The following is a 21,057-nucleotide window of genomic DNA, read 5'->3' as shown; positions in this document are numbered from 1 at the left end:
TACAAACAGCGGATGCTGACATGATGCGGAGGAAAGGGAACTCTTACACACTGAGGCGGGACTGGAAATTAGTAACGTCGTTATGAAAACCAGTATGGAGATTTCTCAAAATACTAAAAACAAAACCACTACTTGATCCAGCCATCCCACTACTGGCTATTTAACCAACATAAAAGAAATCGGTATATCAAATCAGTATACACTCACATGTTTATCACAGCGCTATTGACAACAGCAAAGATATGGAATCGACCCAAGTATCCAACAATGAGCAGACAAGGAAAGCGTGGCATATATACACGATGGAACGCTATTCAGCCAGAAAAAACCATGAAATCACCTTGTTTGCAGCAACATGGATGAAGCTGCAGGTCATTATGTTAAGTGAAATAAGCCAGGCCAGCCATAGGAAGAAAAACATCACACATTCTCACAAACATGTGGGAGCTAAAAACAACAACGACAACAAAAAAAAAGTTGACCTCATGGAAACAAAGAATACAATGACAGGTATCAGAGGCTGGGAAGGGATGGGGGTGAGGAAGAGAGGTTGGTTAACGGGTACAAACATACAGTTAGAAACAGTAAGTTCTAACGTTCTATAGCAGAGTACGGTCACCATAGTTAGCTCAGGCTTGGAGTGCAATGGTGCGACGTATTTGCAATATGTTAGCAAATACGTATTGTATATTTCAAAGTAGCTGAAAGAGAAGGCTAGAATTGTTACCAGCACACAGAGATGATAAATCTCGGCCAGGCACGGTAGCTCACGCCTGTAATCCCAGCACTTTGGGAAACTGAGGCAGGTGGATCACGAGGTCAGGAGTTCAAGATCAGCCTGGCCAAGATGGTGAAACCCTGTCTCCACTAAAAATACAAAAATTAGCTGGGCATGTTGGCAGGCGACTATGGCTGTTTCAGGAAACATCCATTTACACTGTTTCCTGGATTGCAGGCGTAAAAACATGACTGAAGACATATACCGGCCCTACTGCCTGGACAATTCATAACCGTCGTAACAGTTACCATCTCGCTACTCAGAAGATTATATAGAAGTTGTATTTTTCATGAGACTCTATGACCTACTACCCCTAACTCTGACATACACATATTGTACAACCTTAACATATAATTATCAAATGTGATAACCAACGTTCTGTAAATTACCAGCTATTACCATATTTTGGTGTTTGCCTGTTAACCAAGCTGAGGAGGGAAGGGGGAGGTTGGAAGAAGCCTCATTTCACCTGCCCTTTCCCAAATTGCACTTCGAGAGTGTTCAAAAACTCAGTGTGTCCAGGTCTAAATCTCCAAGTGGGTCTAATTTTCACTGCTTAACAAAAGCGATGTAGAAAGCAATTACTGTAATCTCCATCAATCTTTTCAGATTGCACAGAATTCCCTCCTGAAAATTCCAATAGAAAAAAAGACAGGCATTCCCGTTTTAGTATGTACGTCGTCTTTCACACAAGTCATCGGAGAGTGAAAGCCTTTAAAACATCAAAATGTTCTTGGTATAGCTTTCCGACGAACGTGATAAAATAGACAAATAATCCATATTTACCAAGATTAAAAACACTTCCACCACGTATGGAAAATCTCTCCAAAAACACAGAATCTAATTCAAAATTTATAACTAAAAAGAGAGGGATCGATCCAAGATGGCCGGTTAGGAGGAACTCGGGATTGCAGCTCCAAGAGAAAGTGCAGAGGGTGAGTGGACGCCACATTTCCAGATGGATTTTTACTGCCCACAGACCAGGGGATTCACAGGCGGAGGAGCCCCACGGGTCGCCAGCGCCGCTGGTTTGACCGGCGCGGCCGCTCGACCTGCTCCCCGGGGCAGCGGCTCCATGTGCAGAGTGAGTGAGACTGAGTCCCCTCTAAGCCAGCAAGGGGAGCTGAAACGGGGAGTCAAGCCAGGAGATTCCCGGGCAAAAACGCGCCACGGGAAACACAACTGAACCCGGGATGGTCCAGCTCTGTGGAGGAGGGGCGTCCTCCATTACGGAAACACCCTGCAGTTCCCAGGGCAATTTGCAGCAACCAAGGCAACCCGCCACTACAGAGACTCCGTCACTACAGGGGCGGGCCAACATAGCGGAAGCAGTTCTAACTACACCCATATAAACAGGACTGCAGGGAAGTTCACACGGAAGCTGGGCGGAGCCCACAGCAGCTCAGCGAAGCCTCTGCAGGCTGAGTGTGACTAGGCTGCCACCTTGTGGGCAGGAAAAACGGCAGCAAGACAGCGGAAAATCATACAGCCCTAACTCCCCGGGACAGAACACCTGGGGAAAGAAAAAAGGGGTTTATGAGTTCTGCTGCCGCAGACTTAAAATTACCAAAATCAGAAAGACAGCAACTACAAAGTCGATAGGTGGATAAATCCACAAAGATGGGAAGAAACCAGTGCAAAAAGGATGAAAACACCAGAAACCAGAACACCTCTCCTCCTCCAAGGGAGCACAACTCCTCACCAGCAAGGGAACAAGACTGGATGGAGAATGAGTGTGATGAAATGACAGAATCAGCTTTCAGAAAGTGGATAATAAGAAACTTCCGCGAGCTAAAAGAACATGTTCGAACCCAATGCAAAGAAACTAAGAACCTTGAAAAAAGACTTGACGAAATGCTAACGAGAATGGACAACTTAGAGAGGAATAGGAGTGAACTGATGGGAGCCGAAAAACACAACACGAGAACTTCGCGAAGCATGCACAAGTTTCAACAGGCGAATTGACCAAGCAGAAGAAAGGATATCAGAGGTCGAAGATCAACTCGATGAAATAAAACAAGAAGGCAAGATTAGAGAAAACAGCGTAAAAAGGAATGAACAAAGTCAACAAGAAATATGGGACTATGTGAAAAGACCTAATCTACGTTTGATAGGTGTACCTGAATGTGATGAAGAGAATGTATCCGAGCTGGAAAATACTCTTCAGGATATTATCCAGGAAAACTTCCCCAACCTAGCAAGGCAGGCCAATATTCAAGTCCAGGAAATACAGAGAACACCACAAAGATACATACTCTTCTAGAAGAGCAACCCCAAGGCACATAATCGTCAGATTCACCAGGGTTGAAATGAAGGAGACAATACTAAGGGCAGCCAGAGAGAAAGGTCGGGTTACCCACAAAGGGAAGCCCATCAGACTCACAGCACATCTCTCAGCAGAAACCCTACAGGCCAGAAGAGAGTGGGGGCCGATATTCAACATCCTTAAAGAAAAGAACTTCCAACCCAGAATTTCATATCCAGCCAAACTAAGCTTCCTAAGTGAAGGAAAAATAAAATCCTTTGTGAACAAGCAAGTACTCAGAGATTTCATCACCACCACACTAGCTTTACAAGAGCTCCTCAAGGAGGCACTACACATAGAAAAGAACAACCAGTACCAGCCACTCCAAAAACACACGAAATGGTAAAGAGCATCAACACAATGAAGAATCTGCATCAACCAATGGGCAAAACAGCCAGCTAGCATCAAAATGACAGGATCAAATTCACACCTAACAATATTAACCCTAAATGTAAACGGACTAAATGCCCCAATCAAAAGACACAGACTGGCAAATTGGATAAAAAGCCAAAACCCATCAGTGTGCTGTATCCAGGAAACCCACCTCACATGCAAGGATACACAAAGGCTCAAAATAAAGGGATGGAGGAAGATTTACCAAGCAAATGGAGAGCAAAAAAAAAGCCGGAGTTGCAATTCTCACCTCTGACAAAATAGACTTGAAAGCAACAAAGATCAAAAGAGACAAAGAAGGACATTACATAATGGTAAAAGGATCAATGCAACAAGAAGAGCTAACGATCCTAAATATATATGCACCTAATACAGGAGCACCCAGATACATAAGGCAAGTTCTTAAAGACTTACAAAGAGATCTAGACTCCCACACAATAATAGTGGGAGACTTCAACACACCATTGTCAATATTAGACAGATCGACGAGACTGAAAATTAACAAGGACATCCAGGGCTTGAACTCAGACTGGAACAAGCAAACCTAATAGACATTTACAGAACTCTCCACCCCAGATCCACAGAATATACATTCTTCTCAGCACCACATCACACCTACTCAAAAACTGACCACATAATTGGAAGTAAATCACCCCTCAGCAAATACAAAAGAACGGAAACCATATAACAAACAGTCTCTCGGACCACAGTGCAATCAAGTTAGAACTCAGAATTCAGAATTCAGAAACCAACCCAGAACCGCACAGCCTCATGGAAAATCAACAACTTTCTCCTGAATGTTGACTGGATAAACAACGAAATGAAGGCGGAAATAAAGATGCTCTTCGAAACCAACGAGAACGAAGACACCACATACCAGAATCTCTGGGACACATTTAAAGCCGTCTCTAGAGGAAAATATATAGCAATAAGTGCCCACATGAGAAGAAAGGAGAGATCTAAAATTGACACCCTATCGTCAAAATTGAAAGAGCTAGAGGAGCAAGATCAAAAAAACTCAAAACCTAGCAGAAGACAAGAAATAAATAAGATCAGAGCAGAACTGATGGAGATAGAGACACGAAAAACCCTACAAAAAAAAAAATCAATAAATCCAGGAGCTGGTTTTTTGAAAAGATAAACAAAATAGACCAGTAACCAGATTAATAAAAAAAAAAAAAAGAAAAGAGAGAATAACCAAATAGATGCAATAAAAAATGATAAAGGGGATATCACCACAGATGCCACAGAAATTCAAACCGTCATCAGAGATTATCACAAACAACTCTATGCACATAAACTAGAAAACCTGGAAGAAATGGATAAATTCCTGGACACTTGCCTCCTCCCAAGCCTAAACCAGGAAGAAGTCGAAACCCTGAATAGACCAATAACAAGGTCGTCTGAAGTCGAGGCAGCAATTAAGAGCCTACCACCCAAAAAACGCCCAGGTCCAGATGGGTTCACAGCCGAATTCTACCAGACATACAAAGAGGAACTGGTACCATTCCTACTGAAACGATTCCAAATAATCCAAAAAGAGGGAATCCTTCCCAAATCATTTTATGAGACCAACATCATCCTGATACCAAAACCCGGCAGAGACTCAACAAGAAAAGGAAACTACAGGCCAATATCCATGATGAACATAGATGCAAAAATCTTCAATAAAATACTGGCAAGCCGACTGCAACAGCACATCAAAAAGCTTATCCACCATGATCAAGCAGGCTTCATCCCGGGGATGCAAGGCTGGTTTAATATACGCAAGTCTATCAATGTAATTCACCACATAAACGGAACCAAAGACAAAAACCACATGATTATCTCAATTGAGGCAGAGAAGGCCTTCGACAAAATTCAACAGCCCTTCATGCTAAAAACTCTCAATAAACTAGGTATCGACGGAACATATCTCAAAATAATAAAAGCTATTTACAACAAACCAACAGCCAATATCATACTGAATGGGCAAAAACTGGAAGCATTCCCCTTGAAGTCTGGCACTGGAAAAGGATGCCCTCTCTCACCACTCCTATTCAATATAGTACAGGAAGTTCTAGCCAGAGCAATCAGGCAAGAAAAAGAAATAAAGGGTATTCAATTAGGAAAGGAGGAAGTCAAATTGTCTCTATTTGCAGACGACATGATTGTATACCTAGAAGACCCCGTCATCTCAGCCCAAAATCTCCTGAAACTGATAAGCAACTTCAGCAAAGTCTCAGGATACAAAATCAATGTGCAAAAATCACAGGCATTCCTATACACCAATAACAGACTTAAAGAGAGCCAAATCAAGAACGAACTGCCATTCACAATTGCTACAAAGAGAATAAAATACCTAGGAATACAACTAACAAGGAATGTAAAGGACCTCTTCAAGGAGAACTACAAACCACTGCTCAACGAAATAAGAGAGGACACAAACAGATGGAGAAACATTCCATGTTCATGCTTAGGAAGAATCACTATCGTGAAAATGGCCATACTGCCCAAAGTAATTTACAGATTCAACGCTATCCCCATCAAGCTACCAATGACCTTCTTCGCAGAACTGGAAAAAACCACCTTAAACTTCATATGGAACCAAAAGAGAGCCCGCATAGCCAAGTCAATTCTAAGCAAAAAGGACAAAGCGGGAGGCATCACACTACCGGACATCAAACTCTACTACAAGGCTACGGTAATCGAAACAGCATGGTACTGGTACCGAAACAGAGATATAGACCAATGGAACAGAACAGAGGCGTCAGAGGCAACACAACATATCTACAACCATCTGATCTTTGACAAACCTGATAAAAACAAGCAATGGGGAAAGGATTCCCTGTTCAAGAAGTGGTGTTGGGAAAACTGGCTAGCCATATGCAGAAAGCAGAAACTCGACCCCTTCCTGACACCTTACACTAAAATTGACTCCAGATGGATTAAAGACTTAAGCATAAGACCTAACACCATAAAAACCCTAGAAGGAAACCTAGGCAAAACCATTCAGGACATAGGCGTAGGCAAGGACTTTATGACCAAAACACCAAAAGCATTGGCAACAGAAGCCAAAACAGACAAACGGGACCTAATCAAACTCCACAGCTTCTGCACGGCGAAAGAAACAGTCAATAGAGTGAATCGGCAACCAACAGAATGGGAAAAAATTTTTGCAGCCTACCCGTCTGACAAAGGGCTGATATTCAGAATTTACAATGAGCTAAAACAGATTTACAAGAAAAAAACAAACAAGCCCATTCAAAAACGGGCGAAGGATACGAACAGACACTTTACAAAAGAAGACATACATGAGGCCAACAAGCATATGAAAAATGCTCATCATCACTGGTCATTAGAGAAATGCAAATCAAAACTACATTGAGATACCATCTCACGCCAGTTAGAATGGCGATCATTAAAAAATCTGGAGACAGCAGATGCTGGAGAGGATGTGGAGAAATAGGAACACTTTTACACCGTTGGTGGGAGTGTAAATTAGTTCAACCGTTGTGGAAGACAGTGTGGCGATTCCTCAAGGACCTAGAAATAGAAATTCCATTTGACCCAGCAATCCCATTACCGGGCATATATCCAAAGGATTATAAATCGTTCTACTATAAGGACACATGCACACGAACGTTCACTGCAGCACAGTTTACAATAGCAAAGACCTGGAACCAACCCAAATGCCCATCGATGATAGAATGGACAGGAAAAATGTGGCACATATGCACCATGGAATATTACGCAGCCATCAAAAACGATGAGTTCGCGTCCTTTGTAGGGACATGGATGAACCTGGAAACCATCATTCTCAGCAAACTGACACAAGAACACAAAATCAAACATCGCATGTTCTCACTCATAGACGGGTGTTGAACAAAGGGAACACATGGACACAGGGAGGGGAGCACTATACACTGGGGTCTGTTGCGGGGGAGTGGGGGGGGACAGTGGAGGGGTGGGGAGTTGGGGAGTGATAGCATGGGGAGAAATGCCAGATATAGGTGAAGGGGAGGAAGGCAGCAAATCACACTGCCACGTATGCACCTATGCAACAGCCTTGCATGATTTTCACATGTACCCCAAAACCTAAAATGCAACTTAAAAAAAAAAAAAGAGAAATGTAAAAACAATTGCATAAACAAACTTGGAAATGCCTATGGGTTGACATTACTGAAGCCATTACTCAAAAGAAACCTCTGTAAAATCGAGAACGCACAATCAAAGCAATAAGATGCTGGAGAAAGCCAAACCAGAGGGGCCGCGCAGTCCCGCATTGCAAATGTCAACACATTCATTCCTAGACGAATACATCCAAGGTCACTCACTAAGAAGAAGAAAAGTGCGTGGCTCTCTAGAGCATGCAAGTTTCGCCCCGCGCATCAGGAAGGGGGCTGCGCCGGCGCGAGGACTGGCCGGTGGGCGTTCCGGCAACCTACAGCTTGCAAGGACCACGGCCATCCCCCGGGCCTAGGAAGGGTGGCCCGAGGGCAGGCCCGAGTCCCCAGGGTGACCCTACCCGCCCCTCCCCCCGCCCCGGGATTCTGCAACGCTCCCCGTCCCCGCGCCCGACTGCACAGCGCCGCCGCCCCCAGCCCGCGGGCCTCCCAGCTCTGCTTCAAACAAAGCGCGAGCTAACGGGCCGAAAGCGGCCAGGAAAGTGGGGACAGGAGGGTGGCGGCTACGTTGGCGGGGGGCGGCGGAGATGGGGGAATGGAGGAGTATGGGCCGGCGAAAAAGGAGCGCGCGCCCGCCCCGAGACCCAGGCCCGCCCCGCCCGGGTCCCCGCCGCGGCCCGGCCGGCAGTGGGCGCGGTGCGGGCGCTGCTGGAAAAACAATGCTCCGCCGGGCGCCGCGCAAGCCGCACTCACCTGCGCCCCCGGCCAGGCCGCCGCACCCCTGGCCCGCTCGCAACCCGCACCCCCTCACGGGCCTGCACGACCCACGCTCGCCCCGCGCGGACCTTACCTGCTGGCCGCTGAGGCCGCCGTCCACAGGCCCGCGGTTGCCGCCGTCGCACGTTCGCGTTTCCGCCGGCCCCAGCCCGAGCCAAAAGGCGCCTGCTGGATCCCGCTCCGTCGCCGCGGACGCCGCCGACTCCTTAGCCGGCAGCGAAACCGCGCACTGCGCCCGACCGACTGCAACTGCAGCCCCGGCGCCCGCTACGCCGGCGCAGTGGAGCGGGGCGGGGCGGTGGAGCGAGGCGCAGGCGCGGTGGAGCGGGGCGGGGCGGTGGAGCGGGGCGCAGGCGCGGTGGAGCGGGGCGGGGCGGTGGAGCGGGGCGCAGGCGCGGTGGAGCGGGGCGGGGCGGTGGAGCGGGGCGCAGGCGCGGTGGAGCGGGGCGGGGTGGGGCGGGGCGGTGGGGCGGGGCGGGGCGATGGAGGGGGCGGCTAAGGCGGGGCCCGAACTCCAGACGTCCAGGTGCGCGCCGGCAATGCGCGGCGGCAGGCGGCCGGAGCCCTGGAGCCTGAGGGGGCGCAGCTTCTCCTGGAGGGCAGGCAGCCAGAGAACGGCTTCGTTTTCGTTTTCAAACAGTAGGACTTTCTTTTTTTTTTTTTTTTTTTTTGGTGTTAAGACGTGGTTTCACCATGTTGGTCAAGCTGGTCTTGAACTCCCGACCTCAGGTGATCCGCCCGCCTTGGCCTCCAAAGTGCTTGGATTACAGGCGTGAGCCACCGTGCCCGGCCAAGACTGTCAAGAAAGGACATGCCCCCTTTGTCCTGGGACGTAAGCCGCAAGTCGTCCTCAGTGGTGCACAGCGCGAATACTGAGGAAGCTGGATCACGGGGCTGGGCTGCGAGCCTTCCACTGTGAGGAGGGCTCAGAGGCTGGCCCAAGCCCCACTTTGCGGGGGGCGCACCCAGAGACGGCCCTGCACAGCCAGGTCCCGAAGGTCACCCCCCAGGACGAGGCCGATAGCGATGTGGGTGAGGACCCTGAGCCTGAGACCACACCCCAGAAGGCTGACGAGGACACCGGCCCGGACCAGGTAGGCCTCCCCTTCTCTGTTCCAGCTGTGGGCTGCAGGCCTTTCCTCGGGAGGGGTTTGGGGTTTTCAGTGGGTGTCACCTCACACCTTGTTTAGAGGAATGTGGCACACTGGCTGGCTCCCTCCCCACCCACCATTGTCTCTCCCCTACCCCCCCCAACTGTCCCCTGTGTGTGATGCTCCTCTCCCTGAGTCCACGTGTTCTCGTTGTTCAACACCCACCTATGAGTGAGAACATACGGTGCTTGGCTTTCTGTTCTTGGGTCAGTTGGCTGAGAATGATGGTTTCCAGATTCCTCCAAGTCCTTACAAAGGACACAAACTCATCGTTTTTTATAGCTGCTTAGTATTCCATGGTGTACATGTACCACAGTTTCTTTGTCCAGTCTATCATTGGTGGGCATTTGGGTTGGTTCCAGGTCTTTGCTATGGTACACAGGGCTGCAATGAACATACGTGTGCATGTGTCTTTAGAGTCGAAGGATTTGTAGTTTTTTAGGGTATATTCCCAAGAGTGGGATTGTTGGGTCAGATGGAATTTCTATTTCTAGATCCTTGAGAAAGCGCCACACTGTCTTCCACAATGGACACGGGGCCTTTTCTCCCTCTATGTCCTGGTGTGATGTGGACCCCTGGACACGGGGCCTGTCCTCCCTCTGTGTCCTGGTGTGATATGGACGTGTGGACACAGGGCCCAGCCTTCCTCCCTCTATGTCCTGGTGTGGCGTGAACCCATGGACATGGGGTCTGTCCTCCCTCTGTGTCCTGGTGTGATATGGAAGTGTGGACAAAGAGTCCTCCCTCTATGTCCTGGTGTGATATGGAAGTGTGGACAAAGAGCCCAGCCTTCCTCCCTCTATGTCCTGGTGTGACGCGGACCCCTGGACATGGGGCCTGTCATCCCTCCGTGTCCTGGTGTGATGTGGACGTGTGGAGACAGGGCCCAGCCTTCCTCCCACCATGTCTTGGTGTGGCATGAACCCGTGGACATGGGGCCTGTCCTCCCTCTGTGTCCTGGTGTCATGCGGACGTGTGGACAAAGAGCCCAGCCTTCTTCCCTCTATGTCCTGGTGTGACGTTGACACCTGGACATGGGGCCTGTCCTCCCTCTGTGTCCTGGTGTGATGTGGACCCGTGGACACGGGGCCTGTCCTCCCTCTATGCCCTGGTGGGACCTGGACCCTTGGACATGGGGCCTTTCCTCTCTCTGTGTCCTGGTCTGATGTGGACGTGTGGACACAGGGCGCAGCCTTCATCCATCTCTGTCCTGGTGTGACGTGATCCCCTGGACATGGAGCATTTACTCCCTCTGTGTCCTGGTGTGATGTGGACGTGTGAACACAGGACCTGGCCTTCCTCCCTCTATGTCATGGTATGACATGGACACCTGGAAACGGGGCCTGTCTTTCCTCTGTGTCCTGCTGTGACATGGACCGCTGGACACATGGCCTGTCCTCCCTCTGTGTCCTGGTGTGATGTGGCAGTGTGCACACACGGCCCAGCCGTCCTCCCACTGTGTCCTGGTGTGGACCCCTGGACACGGGGCTTCTCCTCCCTCTGTGTCCTGGTGTGATGTGGACCCCTGGACATGGGGCCTCTCCTCCCTCTGTGTCCTGGTGTGATGTGGACGTGTGGACACAGGGCCCAGCCTTCCTCCCTCTATGGACTGGTGTGACGTGGACTCCTGGACACCTGGACTGTCCTCCGTCTGTGTCTTGTTGTGATGTAGACCCCTGGACATGGGGCCAGTCCTCCCTCAGTGTCCTCGTGTGATGTGGACCCCTGGACATGGGACCTGTCATTCCTCTGTGTCCTGCTGTGATATGGACCCCTGGACAAGGGGCCTGTCCTTCCTCTGTCTCCTGGTGTAACAATCACGCCTGGACACAGGGCCTGTCCTCCCTCTGTGTCCTGGTGTGATGTGGACGTGTGGACACAGGGCCCAGCCTTGCTCCCTCTATGGACTGGTGTGACGTGGACTCCTGGACACCTGGACTGTCCTCCGTCTGTGTCTTGTTGTGATGTAGACCCCTGGACATGGGGCCAGTCCTCCCTCAGTGTCCTCGTGTGATGTGGACCCCTGGACATGGGACCTGTCATTCCTCTGTGTCCTGCTGTGATATGGACCCCTGGACAAGGGGCCTGTCCTTCCTCTGTCTCCTGGTGTAACAATCACGCCTGGACACAGGGCCTGTCCTCGCTCTGTGTCCTGGTGTGATGTGGACGTGTGGACACAGGGCCCAGCCCTCCTCCCTCTATGTCCTGGTGTGTCATGAAACCCTGGACATGGGGCCTGTCCTCCCTCTGTGTCCTGGTGTGATGTGGACGTGTGGACACAGGGCCCAGCCTTCCTCCCTCTATGTCATGGTGTGACAGGGACCACTGGACATGGGGCTTATCCTCCCTCTGTGTCCTGGTGTGATGTGGACCCCTGGATACGGGGCCTGTTCTCCCTCTATCTCCTGGTGTGACGTGTACCGCTGGACATGGGGCCTGTCCTCACTGTGTGTCCTGCTGTGATGTGGAGGTGTGGACACCGGGCGCAGCCTTCCTCCCTCTATTTCCTGGTGTAATGTGGACCCCTGGACATGGGGCCAGTCCTCCCTCTGTGTCCTGGTGTGATGTGGAACCATGGAGACGGGGCCTGTCCTCCCTCTAAGTCCTGGTGTGCTGTGGACCCCTGGACATTGGGCCTCTCCTCCCTCTGTGTCCTGGTGTGATGTGGACATGTGGACACAGGGCCCAGCCTTCCTCCCTCTATGTCATGGTGTGACGTGGACCCCTGGACACGGGGCCTGTCCTCCCTCTGTGTCCTGGTGTGATGTGGAACCCTGGACACGGTGCCTGTGCTCCCTCTAAGTCCTGGTGTGACGTGGGCACCTGGTCATGGGCCCTGTCCTCCCTCTGTGTCCTGGTGTGATGTGGACATGTGTACACAGGGCCCAGCCTTCCCCTTCTATGTCATGGTGTGACGTGGACCCCTCAACATGGGGCCTGTCCTCCCTCTGTGTCCTGGTGTGATGTGGACCCCTGTATATGGGACCTGTCCTCCCTCTATATCCTCGTGTGACGTGGACCTCTGGACATTAGGCCTGTCCTCCCTCTGTATCCTAGTGTGATGTGGACCCCTGGACACGTGGCCTGTCCTCCCTGTATGTCCTGGTGTGATGTGGACCCCTGGACACAGGCTCCAGCCTTCCTCCTTCTATGCTCTGGTGTGACCTGGACCCTGGGACACGTGGCCTGTTCTTCCTCTGTGTCCTGGTGTGACATGGACACCTGGATACATGGCCTGTCCTCCCTCACTGTCTTGTGTGTGATGTGGACGTGTGGACACACAGCCCAGTCTTCCTCCCTCTGTGTCCTGGTGTTACGTGGACCCCTGGACACGGGGCCTGTCCTCCCTCTGTGTCCTGGCGTGAGGTGGACCCCTGAACACCTGGCCTGTCCGCTGTCGGTGTCCTGGTGTGATGTCGACCCCTGGACACGGGGCCTATCCTCCCTCTGTGCCCTGGTGTGAGGTGCACTCTTGGACACGGGGCCTGTCCTTCCTCTGTGTCCTGGTGTGACGTGGAACTCTGGACATGGGGCCTGTCCTCCCTCTGTGTCCTCGTGTGATGTGGAACTCTGGACATGGGGCCTGTCCTCCCTCTCTATCTTGGTGTGATGTGGATGTGTGAAGACAGCGTCCAGCCTTCCTCCTTCTGTGTCCTGGTGTGACGTGGACCCCTAGACACGAGGCTTGTCGTCCCTCTATGTCCTAGTGTGCTGTGGACCCCTGGACATAGGGCCTGTCCTCCCTCTGTATCCTGGTATGATGTGGACGTGTGAACACAGGGCCCAGCCTTCCTCCCTCTATATCCTGGTGTGACCTGGACTCCTGGACACCTGTCCTGTCCTCTGTCTGTATCCTGGTGTGATGTGGACCCCGGACACAGGGCCAGTCCTCCTTCTGTGTCCTCGTGTGATGCGTACCCCTGGAGATGGGGCCTCTCCTTCCTTTGTGTCCTAGTGTGATGTCGACCCCAGGACACGGGGCCTGTCCTTCCTCTATCTCCTGGTGTAACAATCACCCCTGGACACAGGGCCTGTCCTCTCTTTCTGTCCTGGTGTGATGTGGACATGTGGACAGAGTGCCCGCTCTTCCTCCCTCTATGTCCTGGTGTGATGTGGACCCCTGAATACCTGACCTGTCCTCCATCTATGTCCTGGTGTGATTTGTACCCCTGGACACGGCGGGGGGAGTTGGGAAGCTGAGGCAGGAGAATTGCTTGGACCCAGGAGGTGGACGTTGCAGTTTCACCTCACACCAGGACAGTTCGAGGAAGGCTGGGCCACGCATCCGCACTTCCACATCACATCAGGACACAGAAGGAGGACAATCCATGTGTCCAGGGGTTCATGTCACATCAGGAGACAGAGGAAGGACAGGCTCTGTGTCCAGGGGTCCACATCACACCAGGACACAAAGGAAGGACAGACCCCATGTCCAGGGGTCCGCATCACACCAGGACATAGAGGGAGTAAGGGCCCCGTGTCCAGGGGTCCACATCACACCAGAATACGGAGGGAGGACAGGCCCCATGTGCAGGGGTGCACGTGACACCAGGACACAGTGAGAGGAAGGCTGGGCCGTGCGTCCACACTTACACATCAAACCAGGACACAGAGAGCGGACAGTCTATCTTTCCAGGGGTCCGTGTCACACCAGGACACAAAGAAAGGACAGGCCCCATGTCCAGGAGTCCACATCACATGAGGACAAAGAGGGAGTTCTGGCCCCATGTCCAGGGGTCCACATCGCACCAGGATACAGACGGAGGACCAGCCAGTTGTCCAGGATTCCATGTCACACCAGGACATAGAGGGAGAAAGGCTGGGCCCTGAGTCCACACGTGCACTTCACACCAGGACATAGAGGGAGGACAGGCCCTGTGTCCAGGGGTACACATTACACCCGGACACAGAGGGAGGACAGGCCCCATGTTGAGGTGTCCACGTCACACCAGGACATAGAGAGAGGACAGGTCCAGTGTCCAGGGGTCCACATCACACCAGCACACAGAGGGAGAAAATGCCCCATGTCCAGGGGTCCACATCACATCAGGACAGAGAGGTAGGACAGGCCCCATATCCAGGGGTCGATATCACGCCAGGACAGAGAGGGAGGACAGGCCCCATGTCCAGGGGTCCACATCACACTAGTAAACAGAGGGAGGACTGGCCCCGTGTCCAGTGGTCCACATCACACCCAGATACAGATGGAGGACAGGCCAGGTGTCCAGGAGTCCATTTCACACCAGGATACAAAGGAAGTAAGGTTGGGCCCTGTGTCCACACGTCCACAACACACCAAGATACAGAGGGAGGACAGCCCCCATGTCCAGGGGTCCGCATCACACTAGTACACAGAGGGAAGACAGGCCTGATGTCCAGGGGTCGACGTCACACGAGGACATAGAGGGAGGAAGACTGGGCCCTGTGTCCACACATCCACATCACACCAGGAAACACAGGCAGGACAGTCCCCGTGTCAACGTGTTCACGTCACACCATGACATACAGGGAGGAAGGCTGGGCCCTGTGTCCACAGGTCCACATCACACCAGGACACAGAGGAAGGACAGGCACTATGTCCAGGGGTCCACCTCACACCAGGACACAGACGGGGGACAGGCCCCGTGTCCAGGGGTCAACATCTCACCAGGACACAGACGGAGGACAGGCCCCATGTTCAGGGGTCCACCTCACACCAGGACAGAGAGGGAGGACAGGCCCCGTGTCCTCGGGTCGACATCACACTAGGACACAAAGGAAGGAGAGGCCCCATGTCCAGGGGTCCGCATCACACCAGGATACAGACAGAGGACAGGACAGGTGTCCAGGAGTCCAGGGCACACCAGGATATAGAGGGAGGAAGGCTGGGCCCTGTGTTCACACGTCCACATCACACCAGGATACAGAGGGAGGACAGGCCCTATGTCCAGGGTCCATAGCACACTAGGACATAGAGGGACGACAAGCCTCATGTCTAGGTGTCCACGTCACACCAGGACACAGAAGGAGGAAGGCTGGACGCTGTCTTCACATATCCACATCACACCAAGATAGAGAGGGAGGACAGGCCCCTTGTCCAGAGTTCCACATCACACGAGGACACAGAGGGAGGACAGGCCCCATGTCCAGAGTTCCACATCACACGAGGACACAGAGGGAGGACAGGCCCCATGTCCAGAGTTCCACGTCACACCAGGACACAGAGGAAGGACAGGCCCCGTGTCCAGGAGTGCACCTCACACCAGGGCACAGAGGGAAGATAGGCCCCATGTCCAGGGGTCAACATCACACCAGGACACAGACAGCGGACAGGCCAGGTGTTCAGGGGTCCACCTCACGCCAGGACACAGAGGGAGGACAGGCCCCGTGTCCAGGGGTCCACGTAACACCAGGACACAGAGGGAGGAAGACTGGGCCGTGTGTCCACACGTCCACATCACACACAGGACAGTGAGGGAGGACAGGCCATGTATCCAGGTGTCCATGTCACACCAGGACACAGAGGGAGGACAGGCCCCATGTTGAGGGGTCCACGTCACACCATTACATAGAAGGGGAAGGCTGGGCCCTGTGTCCACATGTCCACATCACACCAGGACACAGAGGGAGGACAGGGCCCATGACCAGGTGCCCACGTCACACCAGGACTTAGAGGGAGCACAGGCACCGTGTCCAGGGTTCCACATCACACCAGGACACAGAGGGAGGACAGGCCCCATGTCCAGGGGTCCACGTCACACCATGACATAGAGGGAGGAAGGCTGGGCCCTGTGTCCACATGTCCACATCACACCAGGACACAGAGGGAGGACAGGCCCCATGTTGAGGGGTCCACGTCACACCATGACATAGAAGGGGAAGGCTGGGCCCTGTGTCCACATGTCCACATCACACCAGGACACAGAGGGAGGACAGGGCCCATGACCAGGTGCCCACGTCACACCAGGACTTAGAGGGAGCACAGGCACCGTGTCCAGGGTTCCACATCACACCAGGACACAGAGGGAGGACAGGCCCCGTGTCCAGGGGTCCACGTCACACCATGACATAGAGGGAGGAAGGCTGGGCCTTGTGTCCACATGTCCACATCACACCAGGACACAGAGGGAGGACAGGCCCCATGTCCAGTGGTCCACATCACACCAGGACACAGAGGGAGGAGAGGCCCCATGTCCAGGGGTCCACAGCACACCAGGACTTAGAGAGAGGACAGGCCCCGTGTCCAGGGTTCCATATCACACCAGGCCACAGAGGGAGGACAGGCCCCATATCCAGAGGTCCACGTCACACCAGGAAATAGAGGGAGGACAGTCCCTGTGTCCAGTGGTCCGCATCACACCAGGACTTAGAGGGAGGACAGGCCCCGTCTCCATGGTTCCACATCACACCAGGACACAGAGGGAAGTGAGACCCCATGTCCAGGGGTCCACATTACACCAGGAAATAGAGGGAGGAAGGCTGCGCCCAGTGTCCACACCTCCACATCACAGCAGGACACACAGTGAGGACAGGCCCCATGTCCAGCGGTACACATCACACCAGGAGATAGAGGGAGAACAGGTCCCGTGTCCAGGGGTCCACATCACACCAGGACACAGAGGGAGGATAAGCCCCATGTCCAGTGGTCCCTGTCACACCATGACATAGAGGGAGGAAGGCTGGGCCCTGTGTCCACACGTCCACATCACACCAGGACACAGAGGGAGGACAGGCCCCATGTCCAGGGTTTCATGACACACCAGGACATAGAGGGAGGAGGGCTGGGCCCTGTGTCCACACGTCCACATCACACCAGGACACAGAGCGAGGACAGGCCCTGTGTCCAGGCGTGATTGTTACACCAGGAGACAGAGGAAGGACAGGCCCCTTGTCCAGGGGTCCATATCACAGCAGGACACAGAGGAATGACAGGTCCCATGTCCAGGGGTCCACATCACACGAGGACACTGAGGGAGGACTGGCCCCATGTCCAGGGGTCTACATCACAACAAGACACAGACGGAGGACAGTCCAGGTGTCCAGGAGTCCACGTCACACCAGTCCATAGAGGGAGCAAGGCTGGGCCCTGTGTCCACACGTCCACATCACACCAGGACACAGAGGGAGGACAGGCCCTGTGTCCAGGCGTGATTGTTACACCAGGAGACAGAGGAAGGACAGGCCCCTTGTCCAGGGGTCCATATCACAGCAGGACACAGAGGAATGACAGGTCCCATGTCCAGGGGTCCACATCACACGAGGACACTGAGGGAGGACTGGCCCCATGTCCAGGGGTCTACATCACAACAAGACACAGACGGAGGACAGTCCAGGTGTCCAGGAGTCCACGTCACACCAGTCCATAGAGGGAGGAAGGCTGGGCCCTGTGTCCACACGTCCACATCACACCAGGACACAGAGGGAGGAGAGGCCCCATGTCCAGGGGTCCACATCACACCAGGACACAGAGGGAGGAGAAGCCCCGTGTCCAGGGGTCCACACCAGGACACAGTGGGAGGACGGCTGGGCCGTGTGTGCACACTGCCACATCACACCAGGACACAGAGGGAGGACAGGCCATGTGTCCAGCGGTCCATGTCACAGCAGGACACAGAGGAAAGACAGGCCCCGTTTCCAGGTGTCCATGTCATACCATGACATAGAGGGAGGAAGGCCAGGTCCTGTGTTCACACGTCCACATCACACCAGGACACAGAGGGAGTAAATGCTCCATGTCCAGGGGATCACGTCACACCAGGACAGAGATGGATGAAGGCTGCGCCCTGTGTCCACACGTCCACATCAGACCAGGACACAGAGAGAGGAAAGGCCCCATGTCCAAGGGTCCAGGTCCCACCAGGGCATAGAGGGAGGACAGGCCCCGTGTCCACGGGTCCACATCACACCAGGACACAGAGGGAGGACAGGCCCCATGTCCAGGTGTCAACGTCACACCAGGACATAGAGGGAAGAAGGCTGGGCTCTTTGTCCACACGTCCGCATGACACCAGGACACAGAGGGAGGACAGGCCCCATGTCCACGGGTTCATGCCACACCAAGACATGGTGGGAGGAAGGCTGGGCCCTGTCTCCACACGTCCACATCACACCAGGACACGGAGGGATGACAGGCCCCATGTCCAGGGGTCCGCGTCACACCAGGACATAGAGGGAGGAAGGCTGGGCTCTTTGTCCACACTTCCATATCACACCAGGACATAGAGGGAGGACTCTTTGTCCACACTTCCATATCACACCAGGACACAGAGGGAGGACAGACCCCATGTCCATGGGTTCACGCCACACCAGGACATAGAGGGAGGAAGGCTGGGCCCTGTGTCCACACGTCCATATCACACCAGGACACAGAGGGAGGACAGGCCCCGTGTCCAGGGGTCCACATCACACCAGGACATAGAGGGAGAAAAGGCCCCGTGTCCATTGTGGAAGACAGTGTGGCGCTTTCTCAAGGATCTAGAAATAGAAATTCCATCTGACCCAACAATCCCACTCTTGGGAATATACCCTAAAAAACTACAAATCCTTCGACTCTAAAGACACATGCACACGTATGTTCATTGCAGCCCTGTGTACCATAGCAAAGACCTGGAACCAACCCAAATGCCCACCAATGATAGACTGGACAAAGAAACTGTGGTACATGTACACCATGGAATACTAAGCAGCTATAAAAAACGATGAGTTTGTGTCCTTTGTAAGGACTTGGAGGAATCTGGAAACCATCATTCTCAGCCAACTGACCCAAGAACAGAAAGCCAAGCACCGTATGTTCTCACTCATAGGTGGGTGTTGAACAACGAGAACACGTGGACTCAGGGAGAGGAGCATCACACACAGGGGACAGTTGGGGGGGGTAGGGGAGAGACAATGGTGGGTGGGGAGGGAGCCAGCCAGTGTGCCACATTCCTCTAAACAAGGTGTGAGGTGACACCCACTGAAAACCCCAAACCCCTCCCGAGGAAAGGCCTGCAGCCCACAGCTGGAACAGAGAAGGGGAGGCCTACCTGGTCCGGGCCGGTGTCCTCGTCAGCCTTCTGGGGTGTGGTCTCAGGCTCAGGGTCCTCACCCACATCGCTATCGGCCTCGTCCTGGGGGGTGACCTTCGGGACCTGGCTGTGCAGGGCCGTCTCTGGGTGCGCCCCCCGCAAAGTGGGGCTTGGGCCAGCCTCTGAGCCCTCCTCACAGTGGAAGGCTCGCAGCCCAGCCCCGTGATCCAGCTTCCTCAGTATTCGCGCTGTGCACCACTGAGGACGACTTGCGGCTTACGTCCCAGGACAAAGGGGGCATGTCCTTTCTTGACAGTCTTGGCCGGGCACGGTGGCTCACGCCTGTAATCCAAGCACTTTGGAGGCCAAGGCGGGCGGATCACCTGAGGTCGGGAGTTCAAGACCAGCTTGACCAACATGGTGAAACCACGTCTTAACACCAAAAAAAAAAAAAAAAAAAAAAGAAAGTCCTACTGTTTGAAAACGAAAACGAAGCCGTTCTCTGGCTGCCTGCCCTCCAGGAGAAGCTGCGCCCCCTCAGGCTCCAGGGCTCCGGCCGCCTGCCGCCGCGCATTGCCGGCGCGCACCTGGACGTCTGGAGTTCGGGCCCCGCCTTAGCCGCCCCCTCCATCGCCCCGCCCCGCCCCACCGCCCCGCCCCACCCCGCCCCGCTCCACCGCGCCTGCGCCCCGCTCCACCGCCCCGCCCCGCTCCACCGCGCCTGCGCCCCGCTCCACCGCCCCGCCCCGCTCCACCGCGCCTGCGCCCCGCTCCACCGCCCCGCCCCGCTCCACCGCGCCTGCGCCTCGCTCCACCGCCCCGCCCCGCTCCACTGCGCCGGCGTAGCGGGCGCCGGGGCTGCAGTTGCAGTCGGTCGGGCGCAGTGCGCGGTTTCGCTGCCGGCTAAGGGGTCGGCGGCGTCCGCGGCGACGGAGCGGGATCCAGCAGGCGCCTTTTGGCTCGGGCTGGGGCCGGCGGAAACGCGAACGTGCGACGGCGGCAACCGCGGGCCTGTGGACGGCGGCCTCAGCGGCCAGCAGGTAAGGTCCGCGCGGGGCGAGCGTGGGTCGTGCAGGCCCGTGAGGGGGTGCGGGTTGCGAGCGGGCCAGGGGTGCGGCGGCCTGGCCGGGGGCGCAGGTGAGTGCGGCTTGCGCGGCGCCCGGCGGAGCATTGTTTTTCCAGCAGCGCCCGCACCGCGCCCACTGCCGGCCGGGCCGCGGCGGGGACCCGGGCGGGGCGGGCCTGGGTCTCGGGGCGGGCGCGCGCTCCTTTTTCGCCGGCCCATACTCCTCCATTCCCCCATCTCCGCCGCCCCCCGCCAACGTAGCCGCCACCCTCCTGTCCCCACTTTCCTGGCCGCTTTCGGCCCGTTAGCTCGCGCTTTGTTTGAAGCAGAGCTGGGAGGCCCGCGGGCTGGGGGCGGCGGCGCTGTGCAGTCGGGCGCGGGGACGGGGAGCGTTGCAGAATCCCGGGGCGGGGGGAGGGGCGGGTAGGGTCACCCTGGGGACTCGGGCCTGCCCTCGGGCCACCCTTCCTAGGCCCGGGGGATGGCCGTGGTCCT

Source organism: Aotus nancymaae, unplaced genomic scaffold, assembly GCF_030222135.1.
Source record: "Aotus nancymaae isolate 86718 unplaced genomic scaffold, 86718_ANA_hifiasm-v0.15.2.pri h1tg000286l, whole genome shotgun sequence".
In the NCBI taxonomy this organism is placed as follows: Eukaryota; Metazoa; Chordata; class Mammalia; order Primates; family Aotidae; genus Aotus; species Aotus nancymaae.
This window is presented reverse-complemented; position numbering follows the sequence as displayed.